The sequence below is a fragment of the Orcinus orca genome, chromosome X (assembly GCF_937001465.1).
Source record: "Orcinus orca chromosome X, mOrcOrc1.1, whole genome shotgun sequence".
NCBI classification, from domain to species: Eukaryota; Metazoa; Chordata; class Mammalia; order Artiodactyla; family Delphinidae; genus Orcinus; species Orcinus orca.
In genome coordinates, this window is record NC_064580.1 from 117319407 (window position 1) to 117344649 (window position 25243).

Here is a 25243-nt window from a genome sequence, read left to right on the forward strand (position 1 = left end):
GTAAGTTTTAATTTCCTAATTAAAAACTCTTCACAGGCAGAACTTTTTGTTGGCTTGTCCCTCAAAAGAACAAGGTATTATGGTGAAAGTATATTAACTGCATACTGAAGGATACCAAAAAGGCCAGTTTTTTCCTAATTTCAGAAAATGATCAAAACAGTTGTTTGCAGAAATTTATCATATTATTTGCTTTACTGAAATTGAATATTAGTGGTGGGGAGCCTCTTTTGTGCATCTAGCCTTTACTTTCCTCTGGCCTAGGGAGCAAGTACAAGTACCAAGGCCTATGGAATATGCACAGTCACAGAAATGCAGCAACGACTTGGTAAGAGTCTTTACACATACTAGCCTGAAAGACCCCAATTGGAGCCATCGCTGCATGAAAGTTTTCTTTTCCTTTATAAAACGAAATGTCTGTTAAAACTGTGGTAAAGTTCAAATTGTGGGAAAGAAATTGTAAAGAGTGCATTTGCTTCCAAACTCAGGTAGGAAGTTATGGCCAATGCTGGCACAAGCGCATGCGCGCGCACCCTCACATGCGGTCGTTGTTTTAAATCTGGCGCTGTTAAAAAAAATAAATAAGTTCTTCAGCTTCCCGCCCTTTCTTTCTTCACCCTCTTTGTGCTTTCTGTAGCTGTGTGGGCCCCTCTCTCTTCGTGTCTCCTTTGCCTGGGTGTCTATTTTACTCTCAGGGTGACCTTTTTTCGGTCCAGTGAACTCTGCCCACTTTAATTTTTCCGGGCTTCAGAGTCGTCATCAAGTTTACCTGCCGCTGCGTCTTCCCCTTCCCGCATTTGCCAGTATTACAGTTACCCCCAACCTGGGCCAGGTCCGTTTTCCAGCCTAGGATGGTCAGGGAAGCTGCTCTCCAGAACAGGTGTCAGGTGAGATCTGGTGTCCCTTGATACAGAAATGTCACTGTTAGAATAGAATTCAACAAAATACATCTGGAGATTACATAGGCTGTGTACACATGTAAACCTGTGAACACAAAATCATCCCTTTTCTGTGGCCAGGGCTCCAGCAAACGCTAAAGCTACGTGAAATAATGAATATGGATACTCACTGCCAAGGGCTTACTATTGGAACAAGTGAGAAAATTGTCCCCTTGCCTATAGGGCTGTGCTGCGAAGTAGTTTCCCCTCCTATTCCTCATTATTGCCTGCTAATGAATATGTGCATTGTCAGCGAGCCGCCAGCTCTTCCCAGCTTCCTGCAGCACACTGTACTGCTCTTCTGGAAATGGGTTTTGCTCTGTATTTAAACCAATGAGATTTGCTTGAGCTTCATTTTGGAGCTACTATGGGTGTAAAATACACAGATAGAAGATACACGTGTACCGGCTTTGTAAGTGCAGTGAAACCTAGGAAAAGAAAAGAGCAGTCAAAGTAAGTCTTGGTTGCCAGCACTCTACATTTTGTGGGATTTATATTTTATTCACGCACCTAAAAACTCTGGTTCTAGGGGCAGGACAGGAAGAAAGATGCAGCCGTAGAGAATGGACTTGAGGATACGGGGAGGGGGAAGGGTAAGCTGGGATGAAGTGAGAGAGTGGCATGGACATATGGACACTACCAAATGTAAAATAGATAGCTAGTGGGAAGCAGCCGCATAGCACAGGGAGATCAGCTCGGTGCTTTGTGACCACCTAGAGGGGTGGGATAGGGAGGGTGGGAGGGAGGGAGACGCAAGAGGGAAGAGATATGGGAACGTATGTATATGTATAGCTGATTCACTTTGTTATAAAGCAGAAACTAACACACCATTGTAAAGCAATTATACTCCAATAAAGATATATAAAAAAAAAAGCGAGTCATGTACCAGAATGTTCACTGCAGCTCTATTTACAATAGCCAGGACATGGAAGCAACCTAAGTGTCCAATGACAGATGAATGGATAAAGAAGATGTGGCACATATATACAATGGAATATTACTCAGCCATAAAAAGAAACAAAATTGAGCTATTTGTAATGAGGTGGATGGACCTGTCTGTCATACAGAGTGAAGTAAGTCAGAAAGAGAAAGACAAATACCGTATGCTAACACATATATATGGAATTTAAGAAAAAAAATGTCATGAAGAACCTAGGGGTAAGACAGGAATAAAGACACAGACCTACTAGAGAATGGACTTGAGGGTATGGGGAGGGGGAAGGGTAAGTTGTGACAAAGTGAGAGAGTGGCATGGACATATATACACTACCAAACGTAAAATAGACAGCTAGTGGGAAGCAGCTGCGTAGCACAGGGAGATCAGCTTGGTGCTTTGTGACCACCTAGAGGGGCGTGGGGTAGGGAGGGTGGGAGGGAGGGAGACGCAAGAGGGAGGGGATATGGGGATATATGTATGCATATAGGTGATTCACTTTGTTATACAGCAGAAACTAACACAACATTATAAAGCAATTATTCTCCAATAAAGATGTTAAAAAAATTCAATTAACAAACAAACCAAAAATAAAACAAACCAAAAAAACTCTGGTTCTTACATATATTCAAAGCATAAAATGTTCCATAGACCCTCTAATCACAAGAATTTGCAATATCCACCGAGTTCTAAATGTGCTTTTCAGTACTAAGGACATGATAGATGGGAGTGTAGAGATGTTACCGTCAAGGTTGTTTTGACGAGGATGGTACAAAAGTAAATTTCTCTACTCGATTAACAAGTTTTGTTATTCACTTTCACTTTTAGAGTGCGGATAAGGCTGCTTGGCTCCTGTCAGATTAAAAATGTGTGATTTATTAGGAAGAGGTTAAGGGCTGGTTTTTCACTGAATTTCTGCCGGGTCTAGTATTAGACTTTATTCTTGTTTGGGAAGCTGATGGCCAGCGTCTGTCTATAGACATAATCAATCATCTGTACTTTCGTGTGACCAGTTGAACTGAAGTAACAGGTGCCCCTCCCAGGTTTCTTAGAGACTAAAGCGTACACACACACACACACACACACACACACACATAAATTCCAAAAATTTTTGTATCACTAAGCCATAGTAGTGGATTTAGACATTTGAATTAACAAAAATTTATGTTTTTCAATAGTTTGTAAGAAACACCCTGTAAATAATGGTAGTTTCACATACTTAAAACGATTTTTATAAAAAGGCCTCAGGCAGATGGCTTCTAGAAGCTAAGGAGACACTTTAAGTTCCTTGTCAAAGGTTCTGTGTCTCCAGATGCCAGGGTCAGTTCAAATTTTCAAATTCTAGGCCCTTCCCTTCTAGGCCATAAGATGCAGAATTTTCCAGTGTAGTAAGCACACCTAACCACACTAAGGAAAGAAACCAAGCAGCCCAGCTAATAGGAGGTGAAAATGCATACTCACATCTACAGATAAAGCAGTCGGCCTTTGTTAGAGACACTTTTAAAATATCAAACCCTCCCCAATTTATTAAAGAATAATAGATATAATTGTATATAGTTAAAGTGTACCACATGGTACAATAAATCTATTTTAAATAAGTTACAATAGATAGATGAGTTTGGGATGAACAGATACACACTACCGTATACAAAACAGAGGTTCGGCTGAGGGGAGGGACGCTTCAGGGAGAGGCTCAGCCACGGTCAGCAGGCTTGTGGCTTTACTGGTCGCCACTCCCCCTGCCAGCCCGACAAGATGCGCCAGTAGCGCGGCACCGATTCCTCTCGCTCTGAGCAGCCTCACCCTTTATACCGGAAAGCTGGAGGGCACTGTGGGGAAAACAAAACAAGAAGAAAGTGGAGGAGGTGCTAGAAGAAGAGGAAGAAGAACAAGTGGTGGAAAAAGTTCTCGAGCGTCAAGTGGTAAAGGGCCAAGTGGAGCACCTCCTAAAGTGGAAGGGGTCCTGAGATGAGGACGACACATGGGAACCAGTAGAAAACCTGGATCGCCCCGGCCTCATTGCCGAGTTCCTGCAGTCACAGAAAACAGCACACGAGACAGATAAATCAGAGGGAGGCAAGCGCAAAGCTGATTCTGATGTGCAAGATAAGGGGGAGGAGAGCAAACCAAAGAAGAAAGAAGAGTCAGAAAAGCCACGAGGCTTTGCCCGGGGTTTGGAACCGGAGCAGATTATTGGAGCTACAGACTCCAGTGGAGAACTCATGTTCCTGATGAAGTGGAAAAACTGATGAGGCTGACCTGGTCCCTGCCAAGGAGGCCAATGTCAAGTGCCCACAGGTTGTCATATCCTCCTATGAGGAAAGGCTGATGTGGCATTCCTACCCCTCGGAGGATGATGACAAAAAAGATGACAAGAATTAACTCTCCTGACTACCAGCCCCTGTCACATCTGACTGTGGGTTTCAAGCGGGGAAAGAAAGAGTTCTACTTGTCTTGACACCATAGAGGTGGCTTGAGAAGATGTCCTTTGAAGAGCCAGTGTAGTTTCTGTGCCCTACAGCAGCCCAAGTGCTTTAAAAACGCTCCATGCTGTATAGTTTGCACACCCATCCCAGTGGAGGGGAAGGACGGTCAGTGTTTCAAGACAACCCATTCTGAACTTTGCTGAGAAAAGCAAAGGGCCTTCTATGAAGGACAAAACTTGCAGAATGAGATGTGGGAGAGCAAAAGATACTGTAGATCTTCAAAGAGCATCTCCACAACCCACAGCCTTCTTCCCAATAGTGTTAACTCTGCATTTTTACAGCATAGCATGTATGTAGTTTTTGAGTATTACTGGTGTATTATTTGGGGCGGGAGGGATGAGGTGGGAAAGAAGGGAGGTGGGTTAGGGTCATTTTTGTTAAAATTTGGTGCCTGATGGGGGAAGTGGTGAAACAAAGGAAAGAACAACTAATGATGATTTGGTTCTGTGTCCAGAATATTTCATCCTTTCAAAAAATGTCATTGGCAGCCTAAATGAGGACTGAGACACTGTTTAAAAGCTGTGAATGCCTGAAACTTAGAAGCCAACGTGTTCCCTGCCTGAGCTTAATGCTGTTCCCAACAAAGGACTAAGCCAGTTAAGAAGTTACCAAAGCTGTGGTCTGTGGGATGGAAACTGGTTGAGGAGGAAAAGTCTTATTGGAGTGTATATGCAGGCAGGTCATTCTGTCTTAGAGGTGCTAATTCTTGAAATTGACAAGAAGACCCTTTCTTTTCCAGTTACGAAGTTATAAATGTCAGCTTCTCCACCCAAGCCACTGGCTGAAGTATTTGGGGAAGGGCAGAGGGTGGTATAGGAGGTGGGAGAGTAGGGAAAGGCAAGGGCCGATGCTCTTAGGGTGGAAAACTTGGAGCCTCTGTTTTTTGAACTTTGAAACCATTGGTGGCAGGGTTCAGTCACTGACAGCACAAATTCACTGAATCACTTCAGGAGTTGAATGATTTCTGAAGCCCTGGTCTCAGGAGAAGATTAAACTTTCATACTGGGGCAGTGGTTCACTTTAAAACAAAACAATTTTTTTTTTAATCCTAAGAATTAACTAAAACCCAAAATGCTGTCTTGAATCATGAGATCCATCAGTTCTTGACATCGTCTAGACCTGCATCTAGAACTCCACTGTAAAATCATTTTAGGCATGTGTTAGGTTTCTGTGAAAACTTTTGTTTAACTGTTAAACTTCATACCAACACTGTCAGTTTTTGTCTTAATGAAAGTATAGATTTATAAAAAAACACACTAAAAACAAAATAGATAACAAGGACCTACTGTATAGCACAGGGAACTATATTCCATATCTTGTAATGGAAAGGCATCTGAAAAAGAATAGATATATTCATATATGGATAAGTGAATCACTTTGCTGTGTACCTGAAACTAACACAACATTGTAAATTAACTATACTTCAATTTAAAAAATGGTTTAAAAAATAACAAGAAAATAGAAAAAAATGAAGTGTACAATGTGATGATTTGATACACGTGTACACTGTGGAATGATTATCAAGATGATTTAATACCCACTGTATGGAGTATCATTTATGTACAATAGACTGCATCCAGTTAAGGCATACAACTTGACGAGTTGCGGCAGAGGCATAGAGCCTTTTGCAGCGCATCCTTCCCCAGGCAACCACTGATCTGCTTTTGTGTGAGAGCTGCTTTCTATAAACTGAGATTTGAAAGTTTGTGGATCTTTCTCAATCCAAAGACCAGCTCTAAATCCAGAACGCTGTTTTCTTCTCTATATTTAAGATCAAATAATGTGACAAGGAGATTCCAGGTTTGACTTCTTAGAACCTTTCCCTGGTGGCCTAAAGGCGAGTACTGAAGATTTTGCCTGCAAGTAAACCACAGTCTCTTCATTGAATAGCCTCATTACATACTTGGATTGAAGGGAAATCAGAACCAAGAGAGAAACAATCCTGATAAAACAGAGAAGCAGTATATGTTCTTCTGAAGTAGGTAGGGTGAGATGTCAGATCCCCCAAGGACAGGACAAATAAACTAATTTGAATTTTGCTTCACACTTATTCATAAATTAAAAATGAAAGCATCAGAATAAATGTTTTACACCTGTAGGTCTATACCTCCAGCTAGTGTGTGTATGTAATCATCATTCAGGAATAACCCTATCCCTAGAGCCTTCCAAAAGATTTGAAATGGGTTTCAGAGGGAATTTTCAGTGGATGGAAGGTGTACCATCTTTACACACTTAATGTGCAAAGCCGGCTTTTAACATGCTGAATGTTGCTTTCCCATTGATATATTCAGTTGAATGAATGATTAGGCAATTTAAGGGCTAGAGTGTTGAGATGCACTTTGTCCCTTCCTCACTCACCCCCTCAAAATAATTCCTGTCACCGTCCTTTTATGTCTAGCTGGCTCTCCTTTCCATCGCTGCCGCTCTGTCCTGCATCTCGTGTCCATCTGCCACTCCCGATTTCGACTGTTTCTGCCCGTCCCTGCTTTCCTTTCCCAGTTTTCTTCCTCCTCTTTTCTGTCTCCCGATGCTACTTCTCTTACACTGCTCTGCTTTCTCATGACAAAGCTGTTTTTATAAACATCTCCAGACCAAGTCATCAGCAGACTAATTCCAACATGTCAGATGTCATCTTGGAGACTGTTTTTCTTACTTTTTGTTTTGTGGTCCAAGAATTTCTTCAGACTCGTTTTTTTGGGGCCATACTGGAGGTCTGAGAGTTGTGAATGGTTGGTTTTCACATAATCAGAGTTGAATATGTTTGCAGGGCTATGTTATAGTCAGTCTTTGAAACCATGAATCACTGAAAAGAAATGAATGATGTACATTACAGCGTTCCTGTGAAACTTGCCTTTACAAAGCTACAGCAATTAAAATGGTCTTGAGGTAAGGAGATTTATTGCTCCTCAGAAGGTACTGGAAACGTTTTTTTGGTTTGGTGTTTTTTTGTTTGTTTGTTTTTGGCCACACCACGCGGCTTGTGGGATTTTAGTTCCCCTACCAGGGATCAAACCCAGGCACTGGGCAGTGGAAGTGTGGGAGTCTTAACCACTGGACCGCCAGGGAATTCCCGGAAAGGGTTGGGTTTTTTTGTTTTGTTTCAAAAAACAAAAAACTTCAGCATCTGTCAAAGTCTATAGAATGCACAGCAGAAAGAATGAACCCTAATGTAAACTATTGACGTTAGTTAATAATAATGTATCAGTGATAGCTCATCAACTGTAAAAAAAATACAGTAATGCAGGATATTAAAGATAGAGGAAACTGGGAAGGAGGTATTGTGGAGGTATGTGGAAAATACTTTCTGCTCAGTTGTTCTGTAAATCTAAAACTGCTTTTAAGAAATCTATTTTAAATCTATTATTTTTCACTTGGGATTCAGAAATACAATGAATATATCAGTCACTTTTTATTATTAATTTGTAGATAAAAGCGCAGTGTTTGCTTTTACGTACTAGTAATGTAAGAGAAGTGTCTCTTCGTGAGTGCTGTAACTTGTACTGTGGGTCCCCTGAATAGTGAAAATGTGAGTTCCCGGGAGAGCTGCCCAGCGCTGTTCACCACTGTCTGGTTGCACAAGAGTTACTGAGCAGGTTAGTGTGAGCACTGCGTCGGGACTTTGTCTGTCTGCCACCACTGGGGCATCGTGCCATCTTTGTGGTGGAGTGGAGCCCCGGGCTTGACAAATTCCGTGCCCTACAACCCAGTGAGCCCTTTTTTGACCCTTGCATTTGTGGTATCACTAGCAACAGTGACAATCGGTGAGCTCATGCCAACGCTTGCAGCCAATATCCAGGTCAGAGTTTGATTGCTTTCGGCCAAAGGCTGTTGCTTGGCTTGTAGTAGCATGGACCTGGGACCAGAACCTCTGGGCAATTACTCAGCATGGCCAGTGTGACAGTAAAGCCATGTGAAAAGATGAGGTCTTTTAAGGTCTTATTGCCAGTGGTTTCTGTATACTGGAACTGGGTGATTCTTTCTTTTTGACCTGGGTGATTCTTACGAGCAACTACAAGTACATGTTGCTTCCTTGAGTTGGCTGTGTAAACAGAACGTTCTCTGTAGGCATTAGTGGGGGGGGGGGGTCAAGCCTGAGAAGGACATTGAGGCTGAGGGAGACAAGCAAACATTAGGATGGTGTTAAAGTCACTGGAAGAGGAAAAATTGAGAAAGCATCAAGAGTTGGAATATAAATGATGGCAGTGAAGGAATCAAGGAATGGATGTCTTGGGGATATGGTTGTTGACGGAATGCGTCCATCAGGTCTGTGATTAGACCCAGAGTCAAAAACTTCATACAGTTAGCTGCGAAAATACTCATGAAGGGGGGAGTTGGTTATAGAGGTCACCTATTTAACTTATTAAATTTTATTGTATATCGGAAGAAAACTTTTAATGTATGGATCTGTTACGTATGCTCATTGTTATACCTGTTACTAGAGAAGGGGAAAGAGGAGACAGAGAGAACCTCTCCCTTGAGCCACAGTCCATGATGGAGGCTGGGGATTCCAGTTTGGCTGCCAAGGTCACGGGTTACTGTGGGCTGGTGGTGAACCAAGTGGTGGCACAGCCGCTGCATTCCTTGTGCTCACGTTCACGACTGACACCAGGTTCTGTGAGCTGACATGATTGTACAGCACTTCCTGTCCATTGTAGAGGCGGCAGAAGTCACCAGAGCATCCTGTGTTTGCCCCGCAGGTGTAGACAGGCCCGGTCAGTCAGGAGGCCGGGCCCAGTCATGCTCCCCTCAGCCAGGCTGCTGGAAATAGCTCGAAGGCCTGCGGAGGTGCAGTGGCGATGGCAGGCAGGGCGGGTGTGTCACACCGTCCTCTTGCCCCCCGTTGCTCACCCAGTCGCCGCTCGCTGCCCTTCGGCTGCTCTTCATCTCCCTTCCCCTCTATCTCCTGTTTACCCTTGATTCAGTTACTTGTGGATTTTCTGTGAAGGAACAAGGAGGCAGGACCTCAGCACCAAAAAGTCAGGGCCCCTTGGCTGAAGCCGTCCAGCCCAGACCTCACCCACTGCCGGGCTGTTACAGCTGCGTGGGCCTGTTGGGTGTCACATGGAACTTGGGGTATTTGTAAAAGTTTCTGACATATAACTTGAAAGTTGATTTGTGTCACCTTATAAACTTATCGCTCCTTCCACTTTTAAAACCCTATAATTTTCCTTTACATGTGTGTGATTGTCCCTATAGCAGACACTGGCTGCGTGCATGCCGATGTGAAGGATTTATTCTGCGGCTAATTGATGGGAGCAGGGCCGCCCAGTGGCCAGCACGTAAGGAAACAGTTCATAGGGTACCAAAGGCAGCTTCTAGAGTATGAGTCCGAACACTTCCTCAAATGAAAGCAGCAAACGTTTACTGACTGCTTGCTCTATGTGCTAGATGCTGTGGGGAACGTCAAAAGCAAAAAGGATCTCCTCAAGGAAGGAACATCCATTCTAATTGGGATTAGAGGATGTGGTGGGAAGAGTACTGCGCTGAGAGGGAGGAGGAGGGAGTCGGGAGTGTTGAATCCTGGCCCAAGTTCTACCGATAACCATCTGATCCCTGGGCAAAGTACTTCCCCTCAGTACTTACTTTATAAAAAGGGAATCGGACTGGATAATCCCTAAGACTTTCTATAGATTGGTTCACGAACAAATGGGCTCAAAAGGTAAACAACAGTACAAGGCAGTAATAGGATTCCAGAAGATGGTACCTTCTCCTTTGCCAGATGAAGTATGCAGATGATAGTCACTGTTATGTGTAAATGATATATATATTTATACTGTATAACTATACTAGTTATGACTATAGACCAGTATTTCTCAAAGTAGGGTCCTTGGACCAGCAGCATCAGCATTACCTGGGAGCTCGTTAGAAATGCAGATTCAGGGGCCCCACCCCAGACCTACTGAACCAGAAGCACTGGGAATGCAGCTCAACACTTTGTGTTTTAATAATCCCCGCCCCCCCGGAGGTTGTCACGCCCACTGAACTTTGACTGTGGGCTCTAGGAATTCGGGGCGGCGGTTCTCAAACGTGGCTGCCCATTACATTCCTCTGGGGGAACACGGGGGGCACCGAGACGTTACTAGTTGCTCTGGCTCCCCAGGGGCAGCCAACTTGAGGATCACTGGTGTAGGGACGGTGGCGTGCACCCGAGCGCCTGTTACTCGGTAGGGGTGACAGAGCTCAGAGGCACGGAGTCAGCCAGAACCAGAGCTGAGTGTGGGAGAAGGGGAAAAGTGGGTTCGAGTATGACTGGAAGGCCTTGAATTTCATGCTAGAAATTTGGCCTTCAGATTACAATGGAGGAAAGTTGGGGGGAAAGGGAGTGAGCCGTTCAAGGTGGTACATTCGAAAGGTGATTCTGGCGGCTCTACGAAGACGGGAGTGCGTCCATAGTCGGGAAGTCTGGTGAAGTAGTCTAGGTGTGAAGTAATCATGAACCAAATTGCGAATGTAGAAATGTGATTAGAAGGAAGAAAAAGTAGGAAAGCTCTCTTGCAGGACAGATGGCTAGGATTTGGTGATAGCTGTGGGGTGAAGGCAGGGTTAGAATGAGGCTTTGGCTCAGGAGTTCCTCTCTTCTGGGACAGCCAGTGCTCTCCAGATGCAGCGATCAGAATGGTCACGTTTTACGCATCTGTACTTATCCTCTGTCCCTCATTGCTTTGATTTTGGAGTTCTAATTTGGGGGGTGTGTATTCCCCAGTGACTTATAGAAAGACACAAATTATAGTCGTCCACAAAGCTACTCATGGTCATCGGGGCCGGGGGGGGGGGGAATCCTGTTTCTCTTGATGAAAGAATGCTTGGAGTTGTGGGAAAGTTGTAAACTTGGCAATGACTAATTCAAGCCTATCAGTCAATTAAGTGAATTTTTATTTTATCATTTGTTTTATTTGGGAACCGTTGTAATAGTCACTGAAAGAACATCAATCTCCATATTTTTAAAACAAAACGAAAATACCATTGAACATTAGGGCAAAGGGCAAGAATTTCGAGGTTTTACCTTTTGACTTTAGCAAATGTTTGCTGCTCCATTTTTCTTGCTGGATTTCACCATTTAATTTGCTTTTGGTTTGGGGCTTTTGGGGTTTTTTTTTTTGCATTGTTCCTACTTGTTCCTCATGCCTGATCATTTTAGTTCCCTTTATTCTGTCATTGATGGCTTTTTTATTCCTAAGTATTCTTAATGTTTTAGTTTTTTGTTTGTTTTTCTCCTTTTCTTTAGTCTTATAAAGCTCATTAGCCAGCAGTTATGTAAAGACATACGCAGAAAACACGTACAGTCTGGGTTTTTTTTAACCTTTTGACCCCTTCACCCATTTCCCCACCCCCTGCCTCTGGCAACTGCCAATCTGTTCTCTGTACCGATGAGCTTGTTTTTTGTTTTTAAATTTTTAGATGCTGTGTATAAGAGAGATCATGCAGTATTCGTCTTTCTCTGACTAATTTCCCTTAACATAATGCCCCGGAGGTCCATCCATGTTGTTGCAAATGGCAAGATTTCCTTCTTTTTATGTCTGAGTAGCATTCCATTGCGTAAACATGTACTGCATCTTCTTTATCCATTCATCCATTGATAGGAACGTGGGTTGTTCCATATCATGGCTATCGTAAGTAGTGCTGCAGTGAACATGGGGGTGCAGATATCTCTTTGAGTTAGTTTCTTTGGATAAATACCCAGAAACAGAATTGCTGGATTATATGGTAGTTCTATTTTTTAATTTTCAGAGGAACCTCCATACTGTTCTCCATAGTGACTGCACCAATTAACATTCCCACCAACAGTGTAAGAGGGTTCCTTTTTCTCTACATCCTTGCCAACACTTGTTATTTGTGGTGTTTTGATAATAGCCATTCTGACAGGTGTGAGGTGGTATCTCATCGTGGTTTTGATTTGCATTTCCCTGATGATTAGTGATGTTGAGCATCTTCTCATGTACCTGCTGGCCATGTGTTTGTTCTTTGCGAAAATGTCTATTCAGCTCCACTGCCCATTTTTTAAATTGGATTGTTTATTTTTCCATTGAGTTGTATGAGGTCTTTGTATATTTTGGATACTAGTTCCTGATCAGATACATGATTTGCAAATATTTTTCTCCCATTCCGTAGGTTGCCTTTTCATTTTGTTGATCATTTCCTTTGCTGTGCAGAAGCTTTTTTATTTGATGTGGTCCCACTTGATTATTTTTGTGTTTGTAGCAAAAGTATTCTTCATGTTTTAGTGTGCCAGTTAAAAAGGAACGCATGTATTTTTATTTCTTATCCCCCCTTTGTGACCACGGATTCTTTAAATTTGCATCCAGAAATGGCCCATCGAAATTTCTCCTTAGAGCTTATTGGGGGCCTGGTGGGCACACTGCTTACCTTTCATCCTTTTGTTAGTTTACAGGTTGTGCCGTATCTGGAAGGAAAGATCTTTTATTACTAGTTGCAAACCTGTAACAGCAAATTTGATATTTTAAAGCGTTCCATATATTCCAATGCAATATTTTAAAATGGTCACCACTCTAACTTTGGAAAAGTTGTGCACTTTTTAGTTTTCTGAAGGAACTATAAAAATCTAAGGATGAATCTAGAAGGATCACAACTTGAAATGTGTAGTATATCTAGTAGATACCTTTTAAAAAATATAACCTCTCTTTTCCCAGACTGAGTAAAGATAAAACCTTTCTCTTTGCAAATTTTGAAGAATATTATATCATATAAAATAATAGATGTAGAAACTTGTGTGGAATAAATGGTCTTCCAGACATAGTATAGAGTATATTATACTCAGTCTAAGGACACAAAATTACACTTTATTATATCTCTATAACATAATATCCTCTTGGATTTTGTTTATTAAGTTAATGTGCTGGTAAAGACTCGATGATACTGCAGATCCTGATTATGTTGAAATTATTAAAATGAGGCATCTTTTATCTGAACCATTTATTTATACCAATTAATTATTTTGCCGGATAAGAGCCACTTTATCAGTTCTTCTGCTAAAGGAAAGAAGTCGGTGGCCATCTCGTTTGTATTTCCTGTTGCATGTTATGGCAACATTTCAAGTGTGTTTCTGGATGGTGCAAATGCCGATGTCTCTAACGACCATAGCAGCGTAAGCATTTGAATCGAAGCAGGATAAATGAGAAGTCTAAGCGGCGCTCAGTACCATCACAACTGTACCTAATTAAGAAGATATTTGGGGTTCACTGCTCTTTGGTTTCTTAGGTAGGAGAGACTATTCTGAAGGACATGATTAAGGAATGGTTACCATGACAATCACATTCAAAGAGTTAGAGGAGACAGTGAATCTGTGGGGCTCATCCATTTTGATTGATTCAACGGGTCTTTTAGATTCATTCAGACAGCTGTTGTCTCTGGATTTTATTTTCCACGTAATTCACCCAATTGATTGGTGATTTGGGGATCATTTAAGCTTGGCTGTCCATAGTGATAGGACTGACAGTGTCTGTGACCAAAATACCGTTGTTAAACCTGAAGGAGAATGATTGTGTGTGTTAAATGTCACTAGAACACAGCTTCTGGCTTCTGGAATAACATAAATGGTTTGTCTAATTTCACTTATTAATTCTGTCAGGGTGGGATAAGATTAACGTGATTTATTTTAAAGCATGACTGACCCCAAAGTGTTTGGGTTTTATTTTGGATTACTTTGCTGTCATCACATTTTACCCAGTGTGTTTGGCTGCTGTTCTGTTTTTACTCTTTGACTTGCGCAATATCATCAACACAATTTGTGTTATGTCTGGTCGGAGCCACAGTTACACACTGCAGATTGAAAAGTGTACACGACTCTACGGCTCTGAGTGCCTTTATCCCCAGCTCAGTGTTAAGCGGGACACAGTAACGTGAACTGGACGTAGAAATGCTGTTAAAATCTTGCTGTACGTTTTTATCTCTCTTTGTGGGCTAGTTCTTGATGGTCAAACTCTGAACTGTGCAACTCAAGACTCCTCTGGCAGGGGCCCAAGTTGGACCCCCATGCGAGAGCTCTGCCTGCTCAGCCTTTGGGCCTTTCTCTCTTCTGCCCTCTAGAGGCCATCAGGGAATATGACATTCAAGGACTTCCTCTGAGAGGGAGAGCCGGCATCTTGGTGCGGTTACTAGATGCCAAGTTCTCTGGCCTCCCCCGGCCCCATCAAAGCCTGAATTTGCAGAGGTAGGGAGCAGACAGAGAGAAGGAAGGGAAGGTACTGGCCGGGTTGGGGTCTCAGGGAGGAAGCTCTTCTGGTTCTTTAGAGAACGGGATTCCTTCAAGTAGAGCCCAGCATGTATCAAATCCATCTCTAGGAAAAATTGGTTCTGGAAGGGTGAGTAAAATGGACTAGTATAATAAGGCTGGAGTGTGATGGATTCAGGTTCAAAGTTTAAGTCGGGTTCGATCTAAGTAGGGGTATATTTGGGGCCAGGTATCTGAGGCAGCATATGAAATGGTTATCCAATTTTGATAACCTTTTCACTCTGCGCCTGCTGGAATAGTAGTGTTAATTATATATCTGATATTCGGTGAGTACCTTGTATGCGTGAGGCCTTGTTAAGTGCTTTATATGCACTGCCCTGTTGCCACCTTACAGCCTCTCTGTGAGGTCAGCTAACATGAGGTTCGCAGAGGTTGTACAGTTAATATGAGGCGGGGCCAGTATGTGAACCCAGGCAGCCTGACTCTGGCGCCCTTGCTATGAACAGCTGCGCCATGCTGCATTCTCCCCGCAGCTGCATGAAAGGGTGTGGCACCTTCTAGAAACTGAGTTCTGTGTGAGTGGGGTGTGGGTGGTGGGAGAAGAGACTTAGCCAAGGCTTTTGTGTGTACATACCGTGCTGAGTCCCGGGAGATAGAAGAGAAAGCAGGGATTTCTGTCCCTGTCACCAAGAAACTTAAAGTCCTGTAAGACAAATGAGGTATAATATAAAACCAATGCTGCATTATTCATATGATAGAATAAGAAAATATTATCTCTACTTAAGTATAGGTGGGAAGGGGACTAGAAGGTATTCTATTGGAGTCAGTCACTTCAAGCATTTGCTTTTGAAAGTTAGCTCTTTGTCGCTGGCACAAATTTGCCTTCCTCTGGGCTTTTTTTTTTTTTTTTTTTTTTTTTTTTTTGCTGTACGCGGGCCTCTCACTGTTGTGGCCTCTCCCGTTGCGGAGCACAGGCTCCGGACGCGCAGGCTCAGCGGCCATGGCTCACGGGCCCAGCCGCTCCGCGGCATGTGGGATCTTCCCAGACCGGGGCACGAACCCGCGTCCCCTGCATTGGCAGGCGGACTCTCAACCACTGCGCCACCCGGGAAGCCCCTTCTGGGCTTTTGATCTGGCGGACAAGACCCCTGTCCCTATAGTCAGCGGACTTGTCCATTTCAAGTTTGGAAGAGTTGTCTTCAACTGTGACAGTTGTCATTAAGGTCTCTAAACAGATGAACCCATTAGCCTATTGAACTAACTGGACCAGGTACTTATTTTCCCATTAACAGTAAAAAAAAAAAAAAAAAAAATCTCTCACCGCTGCTTGTTCGATGATTGGCCTGGAACCGGTTGGTTGGGGCGCGGGGGCCAGTCATGAGCCTGGTTATAATCCTTGGTTTATGTTTGCCTTATTTCATTGGGTGGATGCTTCTTGAGCGCCTCCTGTGTTCCAGGCACTGTTCTGGGTGTGGGAATAGAGCAGTGAACAGAGGAGACGGGGCTGGGGGGGGGCCTCCTCTCTGGGAGCTGTCTTTTCCTCAGATTTCATTTGCTCGTGTACATTTTACAGTTCATATAAAAGTGCCTTTGGTGTGAGTTTCAGGATTTCACACGTTGGGGATGATACAGTGATCACACTGCCTTTCTCCTTAGCCCCAGCCAGTCCTTTCTGAATGATGGGGGGTGGCTAAGGTGGTGATGCCAGCGTGCCCGTGGGGAGGCCTCGCGGGTGCGGAGAGGGCAGCGTGTCAGGGTATACCGTCTTTGTGTCGTGATGGGAAAAGCACAGGGCACACCTGTTTCCTAGGCATGCCTACCAGCCTGCGTCCTAATCCTGTTGTTGATTGGAGATAACTTCAGTGGTCGCAAGGCACCTCATCTCCATGGCAACACCTCTAAATATTCCTCTGGTGACTTGTGCTCTACATTCTGTCTGGATCTGAGCCCTCCTGTGGCAAAATATTCTAGAGCTGTTAAAAGAGGGGGGGAAAAAAAGGCTCAACTAATAAATCTATTCTAAACGACTGAGTCATTTGTTTTGATTACCCGGGTGATTGCCAAATGTTAATTTAAAACTGAAATAGGCCATGAGCTCACTCCGCTAACAATGCTGAGTGTTTGAGCTAATACAGCTTGATAATGAGGGGGCCAGATCCACTGCCGGTGCGAATGTTATATGATAAACAGACATTTGGGGAAATATGCAGAGCATCTTGGCAGTTTTCCTTTAGCTCTAAGGGTTGTAAATACAAAGCAGAACGTGTTACCGTGAGCCATGTCAAAGGAAGTTGATTTTTGGTTTTGTTTTTTAGGAATTTCTAACTTTTCTTCTGAAAAGGTAACTTGACCTCTTGATTCTCATTGTTTCCTAACTTAGGTACGTCGGAGGTTGTTGTCAGCTGCGTCCCGCCCTCACTGAATACATCCCGTTCTGCACACATCCAGTGTGAGGTAAGTTTTCCGAGTCGCCACACATTCTTAACACTGATCTCCACCTCCTGGTGTGTGGTGTTAGGCTCAACGTTGTACAAAGATCTCTGTCTGTACCGTAGCCTTGAAGGGGGTTTGTTTTAATTGAGCTGAGCGACATCACCGCTTACCCTAGATACTGGGTCTCTGGGGAATGCCTTTTCAAGGGCAGACACATCTCATTTGCTTTTCATTTGGGGGCATGGAACGTGAGTGTGGCAAGCACAGCAGGATGGTCAGAGGCCTGCTTGAGGGTGTAGCTCTGCTCGTGCTGCCGCGTGAACAGTAGGGAGCAGGAAAGCCGCATGGAGCAGACCCTGGGCCGGAGCCCCGCAAGGCTGGGCCGCCCGGCCAGCTGTCAGGACTCTTCCGCCTGGGGTGAGCCGAGCCGACCTGTAGAGCTGCCACTGCAGAACCTGGTGATTTGGAGTGTTTCCATGGAACCACATTACCGTGGGCCGCCAGATCTTTCTCTTGCTAGGACTGAAGTTCTAAGTGCAGCCGCGTGGGTGTGAGCAGTGGGGTGCGCCAGGCCTTCCATTTAACATGCCCTGGATAGGCATCCTCCGTCCTCTTCCTTTCGCCTCGGCGGCTTCTGGACACTCTGTGACGGGCCGGCTTACTCATTTCTCTCTCTTGAGAGATGGGGGACGTTCACCTTTGGATGTGGAAAGGAAGGGGGTCTGCAAGACGGTTCCTCCAGGCACAGTGTAAGGGGCCACGGTCTTTCTGCTTTCCTGGGCCCCAGTCTCCTTGTGTTTATAAGAGAGGTGGTGACATTCGCTGCACCGGACCACTCAGGATTTCCACTTGCATCCATCGAAAGGTTGCTGCGTTTTTGCCTTCCCCTCCACCCTGCCCCATTCCATGCTCAGTCCCACATTCAATGTAGGGCCTTTTATTTCAGTTAGGGTTGTTGCTTCCTAGGTGGTGAGAGTTGCCTTTCTTACATCTACTTGATGCAGGATTCTCCAGAGATTTTAAAATATATATGCAAGTATATTATATTAAACCCTAAATACGACTATAAAATATAAACCCTAAAGAGTGAAAAAGTAGGACAGCTTTTTAGAAGTGTTTAATCTGAATTTGATCAATTTCATCCATTACGATGGTCGCTGGCAGTCGTTCCCAGGGCCTGGGGCTTTAAACTGGCCCTGTGACAAAAGCTGCGGCAGTTTCTCTCAGCTGTCAGCCTCAGTCGGCTCTTCCATCTTCAGATTTAAGCCCTGGCATTACTATCATCCACAGCCTTCACCTAAAAGGGTTGTTTTCAAACTTTTTTTTAAATGATAAAAGCCTGTCTTCAAATAAAAACATGAGGTCTAAAACCCCAGCCGAGAATACCCAACCAGAACTGCCTGGGCTCAAGTAGGAGGCTGCGACCCTTCTCCTCCAAGGAGCCCTAGGGCAGTTGAAAAGCAGTACCCTGTTTAAGGAGCAGAGGTTTTCACTCTGTGCCCTTTCACAGCTCTTACTTTTATTTTTCCACAGCAAGAGAGACTAGATTGTTGAAGGCCATACACAGATGAGTTAAAAACATCCTCCCGTCAACTGAGTGGGAAATGCTGGCCAGGTGAACCTTGGCCGTTCGCGTGCATTGTATGCCCTTAGTAATTCCACAGCAGTCTGCAGCCTTGACAAACTCTTGTCAGTAAAAAAAAACTTTAATAGAAACTATGTGTACAAGACTGTATTCCTAAAATGGAACATTTTAATTTGAAGTCCTTTGAACACATATTTGAAGTGGTTTTGTGATATTAAGAATACCTCAGTGACATCTTTAATTTGACCAAAACTTAGCATCTTTGGGTTTTCTTTTAGAGCCGTGAGTTTCTCAAGTGAGTTAATGAAATAGAATCCATTAAATTCTGTTTCACCGTGACAGAAATCTATGGGATTGATGTAACACAGTTCAACAGTCACGATGCAGTGGTATCTTATGATCTTTCTTCATTTCTTTTATTCATTCATTCGTTCAGCCCTACTGTGGACTAGGCCAGGAACGTAGGAGTGAGCAAAACAAAAAGAATGTGATACATTTTCGTCTGATATTCTTCAAGTATAGGACATCCCTGGATTACTTTCCTTTTGCAGAAGAGGAAACTGAAAATTGATTTTCCTATTTAAATTAAATTGCCCGGTATTGAGTAGACCAGTATGGGTTCAGGCGTACAAAGCAAAGTCCCTGTCTCCAGTCTGCCCCTTGAGCCACCTCCGTGTAAGCATGTGCAAATAATAAAGGATGCCTTAATTCCTGGAGATGCAGCTGTGCCTGGGACCCAAATGCCCCCCAAATGAAAACAGATGTAAACTGTATATTTCACACTCTAGATTTTTAAAGTTTATTTGGAAAAATTGGACAGTTTAGGAGAATGGACTCTGCAGTTTCCACATGATGATATATATTTTTTAATGGTAATGTGTCCCGTTTTATGTTCAGTACAGCATTTATCACAGGTAAACTTGATAATTCAGGGACTTGAAATTGTCCCATTTGGCTGCCCTTTAGGTATGGAATTACTTGGAACAAAAACTTGAACACAACATAATTCTTAATGCATACTTGAGCTGGGTACTCTACGTATTTGTTTTTGTAGTAGAGACGATATTGTTAATGAGCATTTATTTCACATCTAGGAAATATTTGTATCATTGACATATCAGTGACATAAGGTCACTTTCATGATTGATTTGGCAGTTTTTAATATTCACAAAACAAAATTTTTAAAAGCAGTAGTCGTAGTTATTTGATTTGTACCATTGATCTTTTTTTTTTTTAACTTGGTTGACTTTTTTTTCCCCTAACATCTTTATTGGAGTATAATTGCTTTACAATGTTGTGTGAGTTGCTGCTGTATAACAAAGTGAATCATCCCCATATCCCCTCCCTCTTGCGTCTCCCTCCCACCCTCCCTATCCCACCCCTCTAGGTGGTCACAAAGCACGAGCTGATCTCCCTGTGCTGTGGGGCTGCTTCCCACTAGCTGTCTATTTGACATTTGATAGCGCATGTATGTCAGTGCCATGTACCATCGATCTTGACGTGACCTCTCTTCTTGGTGCACAGATGGGTCACACAGGCTTAAAGAGTTTGGAAACCGTCCATCTGGAGCCAAGGTCTGAAACTGCTGGGCTGGATCTGGCACGCAGAGGGGGTTCCTTTAAGATTTTCAGTGAATTGCCAAGCATTTAGAAATTGAGAGATTTCACATTTTTTTAAAAATGCAGATTTTCATCTTCTCTTGAGATATCGGAAGATCTGACAGCATGGAGCCTGCATTCCTGTTGGGCAACGCTGGGCTGGGGCCAATAGCCGCTGGATCTTTAGATAGAGCATGAACTCTGAAACTTGCCACGGCCGCCAGCGCTGTGTTATCTCCTTGACACTAAGGACAAGGGTCAGGTGCCATTATCTGAATGTCTTACTCATTTGTAAGACCTGCTTGGCTCTTACGTGCATGTGACTTTTCAATCCCAGGGCTGGGTGAAATTGCGACTGCAAAGTTAGAGCCATCCTTCCTTTCAGAACCTCAGCATGTGAATTTTCAGGTGCACGATATGCTGGGTGATGTTCATTTGAAGGGGGTACCTTCAAAGGGTTGAGGGTAGACATCTGAGGGGAGGGATACCTTCTGATGGTGCCTGATTCGGAGCAGGGGCGTCAGCAGAGCTGGGGGGAATCCCGTGGTCTACGTCAGTGCTTTTCAGCCTTTAACGTGTAGATTCCGGTGCAGCAGGTCTGGGGCAGGCCTGAGGTTCTGCAGTTCCAACAAGCAGCTGCTCATACCGTGGCTACTCTGAGGACTCGCCTCTTTGAGTGGCGAAGGGGACTCTACCCTAAAGCAGTCCTAAGAAAGAGCAGTCATGCAGTGGTGGTTCTAAATATCTCTTCCTTGGACCCGAGAAAGAGAAGGAGATCTTAACCAGGCTCTTTGGGGTTGAATCTTCATTAACAAACCTGGATTCACTTCTGGTTGCAGCAGGATAATTTTTTTTAGTTAATTATTTTTAATACAACATAGCCTGTGTAAAAGAGAAGAAGTCCAACTTTTACTTTAAATCTTGTTTTAAATTAAGTGCTTCTGATAAAAAAGCTAGATATGTTAAAGGTCAAGAATCATGAAGTAGGAATTAGAACTTTAAATTGTATAATTATAGGAGAATATATTTATGAGAGACTCCTAGAAACTTATTTAAATAAGACCACAGAAAATAGGATAATAATCAAATCCCTGGAAGTATGATAACCTTGTAACTATAAAATGATATAAGTCAGGGGAATTCCCTGGTGGTCCAGTGGTTAGGACTCCACACTCTCACTGCTGTGGCCCCAGGTTCAATCCCTGGTCGGGGAACTAAGATCCCGTAAGCCACGCGGTGCAGCCAAAAAAAAAAAATGAAAGAGGTCAGAAAGGAAAAGATCAATGGAATCAAATATATAAAAATGTGCCGAGAGAGTAGATCTTAAGTATTCTCACTACACATACACAAAATGGTAACTGTGAGGTAATGGCTGTGTTAACTTGATTGCAGTAATTATTTCACAGTGTGTGCATGTGTCAAGCCATCACATTGTATACCTTAAATATGTACAATTGTTGCAATTATACTTCAGTAGAGCTGGGGAAAAAGTACTGAAAAGGAAAACACAGAACAAAAGGAGATGCTCCGTAACTGTTGGCTGAGTGAATTCTCCAGTAGGTAGACGGGTAAAAGACATTCATGTTCTATCACAGAGTAAATGAATGCCTGAAAAAATGTTCAGCCTCACTGGTATGCAAAGATGAGCATATTCAGACAGCAGTGAGGTACATTTTCCATCTGTTAAGTCAACAAACACAAAAGGAAAGCCCAGTGCTAATATGGTTACCTTGGAACCAGTAAACACTTACTCATTGCTGGTAACATTGTAAGTTGGTAAAAAGCTTTTTGAAACATTATTTGGCAGTATATGGCAAAAGTCACAAAGATTGGTACCCCTTGATCCAGTAATCCTATCTGGGGAAGTGTTCGAAGAAACAAGCTGTTCTAAGAAAAGAAAAAAGCTGTGTGTTATGGATATTCCTCACAGTGTTATTTGTAAGGACAAAAAATGAGAATTTAAGCATCCAACGTTAGAGAAGTGGTTCATTTATTCAACAGATAGTTTTGGTTAAGTAACTATGATATCTCTGTGAAGTAGAATTCCATGAATTTGTTCAAAATTAAAATTTTGATGCCTGCAGAGCAGTATGAAAGAATCCGTATAATACAGCCTTACTAAAAAATGCAGGATGCGAAATGGTACATGTGCTCTGATTATTACCTTGTGAAGGGATGTGTACGAATGGACAAGAACTAGAAGGCACCTGGACAAATGTAAGTAGCGCTCTGAGCTTTCGTTCGCGTTGTTGTCCTATTGTTTGTACGTTTTGGCGGTTGAGAGTCTTCAGCTTTGACCTCCTTACATCAATGCCACATCACAAACAGTGATGTTTCCACTGATCACACAGGAGGTGCTTAGGAAATAGCTGTGAAACATGACGAGGACTCCTGCTCAGGGCCTAAGCGCTGGGTTCCAGTGGTATTCTTCCTTCTGGATTGCTTTGTTCCACCATCCCGAGCCCCCCTTTTGCCTCCTGCGGTCGGTGGAGAGGCATCTTGGCGTCCCACGTGACAAAGTGTAAATGTCTGTCTCGGAGCTTCTCATTGACGTGCAGCAGGGCTGGGGCCCGGACCTTCGCGTGCCCGGGTTCCACGTTTGCTGCAGTAGAGCCTCGGTGGAGCCGCGAGGAAGGGCAACACCCGTTTCAGCTTCTGGTTTCCTTCAGCGAAGCAGCAAACCTCCACCTCAGTGTCCTGAGCCTTCTCCCAGCGCCCCCTCCCCTCCAGTTGTGTTCCCCATCTCCCTGCTCTCAGTATACTTTTCTCCTTTAATTAGGTCAGTTACTTCATGTCTGTTTTTCTTTTTTGACATGGTTTCCTCTGGCTGTAGCGCCACATATTTTCCCCATTTGTCATTGCCTCTGCAGCTTCGTGTTGCAATCGTTTTTCAAGTGGAACAGAGAGCACACTGCTGAGGGGGGCAGCTCTTGACTCTTTGCCTGCCCTTTGCCTGCATGAGTGTTCCTGTTTCTTTTGGGCCTAGTTCTGTTTGGTTTTGTAGTCTTCATCGTCAGTTATGTTTGGACTGAAAGATACTTAAGTAAAAATAACGGTAAGTCAGAGAGATGTCTGGCAAAGGTGCAGCACATTTGTTAAGGTTGCTGGTTTATTTATCTCCCCTGTCTCTATGGTGACTAAATCCGGGGCTGGGATTTAATGGACTTAATTTTGACCTCTTGTATGTCTCCTGACTTTCCCAGCCTCTGATATAGAAGGAATTCACTTTCACTATAGGAGAGAAATTGCCTCACTTAGAGAAAGGGTCCTAACTGGACTCTGGAAAAGGGGTATCTCCAGAGTCTTCGATTCTTCTGCTGTCTTTGATCCGAGTTCATGTAGCACTTGTAGAGAAAGTGGAGAAGTCTTCTAGATAAATATGCGCACGCGCACACACACACACGTTACCAGTGGCTCCAGTACGGTTCCCAAATGACCACGTGCTCTGCCACAAAGGGAGAAATGCATTCCTAATTTTACTCACATGGTGTCAGATCATCCGTTCCAAAGGACTAATGGCATATGTTATGGACAACAGCCTTCAGGGGACTCTTTGAGTGGCCCTCACTTGCTTCCAGACACACCACCCGTCAGCCTTCCTGGCCAACCCTGGTCCTCTTCGTGAACGGTGTTTTCAACACCAAGTGCTCTCTGTTGATGGACCATAACTCAACCTGCCCCCTTGGATAAGAGTAGCATCAGAATGGGTATGCCCCTTCTGTAGAGCCAGAAACTTTCTTGCTTTAAATAAAATATGTACACTTGAATTATGTGAGGCCATTGCCTGGTTCTGTGCTAGCCCAATTCCTGGAGTTTTAATATTCACGTAGTTGGCTGCTGTCAGCAAGCCACCTGAATGAATAGTCTTTCAAGTCCTTTAAAGTGATCTCTGGGTGTTTTGTTAATCCTACTATAAGCAGTCTTTTAAGTTACTTGACTTTTTTTTTTTTTTTTTTTTTTACTGTTAAGGAAATTGAGGTTCTCCAGGTCTCACATTGAAGAAAATATAGGTATCAATAATATTTCCCAGGGTCATGTCTTTATTGTTCGTTAATGTGGGTGAACTTTCAGTGAGAACTTTTTATAAGAGAATCTTTTCTAAGAATATTAAATCAATGGGAACATTGATTGGATATTCCATTTGTTTTTATTTTTTAAAAGTATCTCCTTTATCCATTACAGGATTCTACGTCTCCATGCATAGAAATGTTCGAACCATGTATCAGAGTTCAAGCGTATTAAACTGTGCCCATGGAAGTCCACAGTAAAGGTTAGGTTCGACTAGGATTCGCACGGAAGAAGTCAGGTTTGGACATTGGAATTCAGATCTAGTGTTCTGTCCATACCTAATTGATGTGAAATGAAGACATGGATCTCTGACCTCTAAGGTAGCTGGAGTCAAACCATCTTGAACTTGAGTTGGTTCAAATGATCCTTTAAGACTTTTTCTCCTCTTCCATATGATGCTTTAAGACTCACAAGGACACTTCAGTTTTAGGAAGTTTAATAATGTACCCCAAATCGAGTCAGAGTGCTTTATTTAATGCTAGTGTATACTGTGTTAGTTTACTCATGGATAATTTATCTATCTGCAAGTCCTTTCATCCTCTCTAGGAACAAATTCACATGTGTGAATTTTCTTTAAAACCAAAACAAAGGAGTTAGTAAATGATTAATAAGGATTGTACAAAGACTGAGACAAGAGAAGCAACGTAAGTGCCCTTACATTCTTATTCCTCGATAAAATATTAGAGTTCAGGTCTGTCATCAAGTTCAGTTCCAGTCCAATAGGAACTTGTGAATACTTAATGTTTTTATTAAGATTTTGTAACATCATAAGACTCAATGGATATGGAAGTTGTTTGAAGATTTTCTCCATCATCAACTCTTCTATTAATAGTACAGAGACTTGAGAAGCCAACAACAGATGCTCACTTGTGAAAGAGATCCATACTTGCGAGACGAATGTTGGATACTCATAAAATTCTGGGGTTGAAACCTTGCTCATGTGCCTTATAACTGTGAACTTAGAAAATTTATGAGATTAGGGCCATAGCTAAATCATATACATTTTATTATGGTC

General features: G+C 43.1%; 1 protein-coding gene, 1 non-coding gene and 1 pseudogene across 4 annotated transcripts in view; all 3 read left to right on the top strand.

The window, feature by feature from the left end:
- The window catches only part of FHL1 (four and a half LIM domains 1), a 61060-nt gene that overhangs the window by 6799 nt on the left and 29018 nt on the right, over window positions 1–25243 (top strand). For all 3 annotated transcript variants that reach the window (XM_033403666.2, XM_049704970.1, XM_033403667.2), the window contains exon 2: window positions 16925–16998. The gene's annotated coding sequence lies outside the window, so the exon portion shown is untranslated. The remainder of the gene's footprint in view (window positions 1–16924; window positions 16999–25243) is intronic.
- On the top strand, window positions 1303–5327 carry LOC125962956 (chromobox protein homolog 1-like; annotated as a pseudogene).
- TRNAE-CUC (transfer RNA glutamic acid (anticodon CUC)) lies at window positions 21302–21374 on the top strand. Its single transcript has one exon. It is a non-coding gene; the product is annotated as a tRNA-Glu (tRNA).